A 5,405-nucleotide genomic window follows, 5' to 3' on the forward strand; every position below is an offset into this window, starting at 1 on the left:
GTTTTTTGTGTTGTTGTTATTAATTTTCTTGCTCACCAGAGCACCTAGTACTCATAATGAGTTTTTAAGGATCTTTTGATGTCAGTTATGCATTCATTTACATTTTCTTTAAAAACCATCTCCTGCTTAACCACATAGCCAGTTTCAAACAACTTTTACCGGAATTTTACTTGAGTGCGCCTTCTGAATATTTATTAAAATCTTAAGCCATCCATTCGCTCGCCCATTCTCGACACAATGTCCAGAGGTGCATTGGGGTTCTTCTTAATATAATGCTGGAAAAGTCGTCATATGTCCTAAATATTTTGTTGTTATGACTTACCCTGCCCCTCACTCCCCCCTTTACTCCGAGCTCCCAAATCTATTCTAAAAAATCCCTGAAACTGTAGAGGATTTTTGTTTAGAATCATTGCAAAACTGGGGTAGTTGTAGGTGACTACAAAATCTTAATGCAACTTGGATAATTTGTCCTTGAATTTTCAATAGTAGTTGAAATGTACAAAGAGTATATCCTCTGCAATCAATATATTTGGGGGAGTGACTCTGGGCTATCATGTCTTGCGTAGCAGTACTTAAAGATGGAGTTTTCGGATCATTTCCGATTTGATTGTGTGTTTAATATCTGTTTTACTAAAATACTGTATGCAACTACACACAATCTTTATGATTTTATATTATGGAAGCGCTAGTCATGATATCAGTCGGGCAAATAAACCAAGGCTTGGATCGGACTGTACATTGCATTAGAGCATATTTCAAAAACAAGTTTAAAGAAGCTGTTTCGTTAACTTATGGACTAGCAACTACATGTATCTTTTGAAAAACTAAGTCTGAAACTCAAACTGCGCCCAATGTCATTGTAAAAAGTTTACAAAGTAAGTCTGTTCCGAATTATTATACCACTAAATCATTATTAGATGTATGAAGCATTTGACATGCTGGAAACAAATAATTCAGTAATTTTAATACAACTAAATCGTAATAAGATATATTATGTAACATTTGACATGCTGGAAACAAATAATTCAGTCATTTTAATACAACTAAATCGTAATAAGATATAAACATTTGCTATGCTGGAAACAAATATTTCAGTAATTTTAATACAACTAAATCGTAATAAGATATATTATGTAACATTTTGCTATGCTGCGAACAAATATTTCAGTAACTTTGATACAACTATATCATAATAAGATATATTACGTAACATTTGCTATGTTGCGAACAAATATTTCAGTAATTTTAATACAACTAAATTATATTAAGATATATTATGTAACATTTGCTATATTTGGAACAAACATTTCAGTAATTTTAATACAACTAAATTATATTAAGATATATTATGTAACATTTTGCTATGTTGCGAACAAATATTTCAGTAATTTTAATGTAACTAACTCATAATAAGATATAATTGTGTAACATTTGCTTTGTTGGGAACAAATATTCAGTAATTTTAATACATACCACTAAACCATAAATTACATGTACATAAGATTTGCCATGTTCTGAACAAATTTTCAGTAAAATGTCACTAAATAATTTTTAGATGTATATAACATTTGCAAAGTTTTGAATAAATTTTCAATAAAATATCACTAAATAATTTTTAGATGTATATAACATTTGCAAAGTTTTGAATATATTTTTAGTAAAAAAAACACTAAATTTTAAAACTTGTAATATTTGCCATAATTAGAACAAGTTTTCATAAAAGCTTTACTTTATAAAAAACCCAGTAAAATTGATGTAACATTTGTCGTGTTGTATTGGAACACATTTTCAGTAAAGTTTCACTAAATCATAATAATGTAACATTAACCATGATGGGAACTATTTTTCAGTAAAATATCATTATTGGATGTATGTAACGTCCTGCTTGTAACAAGTTTCAGTAAAACATAACTTAATTTTAAATATATGTAACATTTAACATGTTGGGAACACATTTCTTCGCATTTGAAAAGTATTGGCAATTAACAGTCCAGCATTTTCACCCTTTGCACGTGCACCCACAAATGTGGCATATCTATGGAATGAGTATTGATTTTTCTGTCCAACTGACCGAAAACGGCACTAAAATCGTGTGCAAAAGTACACTGAATTAGCAGTTGAAATACATGTAGTATATCATACTGGCTAAAAATGGCTAAAATAGTTGCAATGTTCGCGAAGAGCAGAGGAGGTATTGTAAGATACACGGACTGCTCGGCTTGGGTCCATCAAGAATTAAAACCGGCTTGGACAAAGTGTGCGTGGACAGTGCGGTATTGCCCGACTGGTATCTCCTTTTAAAGAGGGGAGAAGCAGCACCAAAGATTAGGCCCGTTTTAGGCACCCTCTGACTACTGTGTCTGACAAAGACATTAATGCTTTAAAAGTAAATATCGAGAAAGATGCAAGATGCACAGTGAAGCAAACGGGAAATGTCGGGCCTTAATTCTTCAGTTTTTTTTTCTGATTTTAAAAGGAAGGCTAAACCTGCGTAAGATTTGTGTACGCTGGATACCGCATTTAATGGCCCATGAGCAAAAGAGGCAGTTCCACCCTGCTCGTCAAATATTAAAATGAATCTTGGGCGTAGGCCTATCAAAGAAATTGTTACAGGTGATCAGGTGATGAGACGTGTCTGTACTTCTTTGTGCCTGACAATAAAGAAAATAATAAAATGTTTGAAGATGAAAATAACGAGAGACCCGTTATTGCTCGGCGGAGCAGACGCGTCAGCCGTGTTATGTATGCTCTGTTCTTTGGGTGATGGAATTGTGGCTAGAGTTCCTGAAAACAGTAGTGATACTGGTATATATTACAAAGAAAATGTCATCTCTGCTGTTCTCGACAGCAATGCGCCCAAGCACAGGGGCACGTGGCATCAAGCTGCTACATGACAACGACACGGCCCATCTTTCAGCCGTAGTACTGGTGACCAGGTGGAGAGTACTTCAAAGTCTCGCATAGTTATTCTTGGAAAATGAGTGAGGTATGGATAGCCCGCCACTGTTGCCACTACTTTTCAAACTGTACTCGTACGTCAATAAATAAGAAATAGATGTATGTAATACTTTTATGTTGCCTGGGAACAATTTTTGAGTAAAATATCACTTAATCATAATGAGATGTACATGTATGTAGAAATTGTCAAGTTGTGAACAAAGTTTAGTAAAACATCAATAAATCATAATTAAATTTGATATATGTAACATTCTCATGTGGCAGGGGAACAAATGTGCAGTAAATATCATTAAATCATAATTAAATGTATGAAGCATGTGCCCTTTTGGGAAAACAGTGTAGTAAAATATCATCAATTTATAATTGGATATATGTAACGTGCCCTGTCTGTAAAGGTATCAATATATCATAATTAGGTGTATGTTACAAGTGACATGTTTGAACAAATTTCCAGTTCGAAAACAGAGAGAGAGAGAGATATACCATGTTGTAGGCATAGTAACTGAAAATACAAATTTTAAGTAGACACTATAGGTATCGCACAGTAATAAGGCGCTTTTAAATGAAAACAAACAAAACAATAGCATAGATTTAAGTCAATACACACGCTAAGGCTGCAAATAGTAATTCCTCGTTGGCAGAGCGGTATTGGTATCCGTCTTATACTTTTTCGTCGAGAGTTCGATTCCAAGACCCGTAAAAAGTATTTTGAAAACTGTAATCAATTTCACTTCAATACGATTCAACGGAAACAACAAAAGTTTGTTAATCTAGTACTAACTTGTTATCTAACTTATATATGCCACTGTTAACACGTAATCCTGTTTAAATATGCTTCATATGATCTAATGTTTTTGAGGCTTCCGTGAATAAATTAGAAACCAGAGAAAAACAAACTTACACAAAGTATAAATATTAAATGCAAAATAAAAAAGTCAGATGAAAGGTTCGAACGATCAAAACTAACACTACAAAATGATAACATGTCTATCCACTCAACCTACTGCGCCATCTAGCCAACTATTAATCTTAATTTCAATATCTTTCCTTTTAAAGCGATTGCTAAGTATAATTTTTTTTTATACTTCACTGTTTATTTACATGTTGCTAAAATAAAAACGCCATAATACAGTGCGGTACTTATAACTTTTTCAGATATATATGTATCCAACTGCATCAAAGTACGCAGTCTGAAAAATATTTTAGATATCATTTTCTGAAAAAGAGTTATCTGAGCTGAAAGAAATATCCTTGGTAAAATACCTGAGAAAATAGAGACAACTCCGCTAAAACTTTATTGTAGGCTTTGGTGGCTATTTACATAGTATCTCATGCAAACCATGCACTTTTTACCTCTAGGCACAAAGAAATCATGCAAAATTAGTAGCATTTTGCTGTAAAGATCAGCACATTGAAAAGAGAAATATGAACAGATCAAATCATATACTCCTCTTGGGGAAAGTGTGACATCTTTTTTTTGTGATGAAATTTGTCAACAAACAGACAATTTTTTAAAAATGTTAAAACCACAAAATTTCACCAGGTACAATTTGTTGAAAAAGCTATTGCCGAAAAGAGAATGATCTCTGCTACCCGTATATATGCGTCAAGGTATGGAAAAATATTTAGAAATATGAGAAAATCTGACAAAGAAAACAATTTCACAGCTGTTAGATGCACGACTGTGTTATCATGTATAGTAGGTAACATGGATAGCTTACTTTTGTACTGCAATGGTATAACATGGACAGGATTACGATTGTCAAACGGTGTTCACTCAAGAATTCCATTCTATAAACAAAGTGTTTCCCTTGTGTAAAGAGGGCTAAGGGTAAACCTCTACATGTTGAGAATATTTTGAATGTATCAATAGGTTTATATAGGTTTATAATTGTGAAACAAGGCTCCCCCCCCCCCCCCCCCACACACACAATATATAAACAATATAAAGCTACCTTTCGAAGAAAGAAGGCAAACCTAAAGCAAAAAAAAAATGTTTATAGTATGGTTTAGAACTTGAAATTCCCAAACCGTAGCTACTGCCCAGTTCTTTTGTTTTAATTCTGTGTAATATTTCTGTTGGGTTTAACGTCGCACCGACACAAGTATAGGTCATATGGCGACTTTTTGCGTTGATGGTGGGTGAAGATCCAGATCCCACTCCGTGCATTATTTCAGAACGAGCGGGTACCTAGGTAGAACCACAGACTTTCCATAAACCAGCTGGATGGCTTCCTCACCCGAAGAATTCAACGCCCCGAGTGAGGCTTGAATCCACATCGGTGAAGGGCAAGTGAGTTGAAGTCAGCGACCTTAACCACTCGGCCATGGAGGCCCCTGTAATTCATATTATTTATCTAAAAGAAACTAAGAATTTTACCTTCAAGAAAGCTTGATTTTATCATTTTCCCAAATTTAACAGGTTAGTCCATAAAACTGTCCCAGAA

This window comes from Mercenaria mercenaria, chromosome 3 (genome assembly GCF_021730395.1).
Source record: "Mercenaria mercenaria strain notata chromosome 3, MADL_Memer_1, whole genome shotgun sequence".
Classification (NCBI taxonomy): domain Eukaryota; kingdom Metazoa; phylum Mollusca; class Bivalvia; order Venerida; family Veneridae; genus Mercenaria; species Mercenaria mercenaria.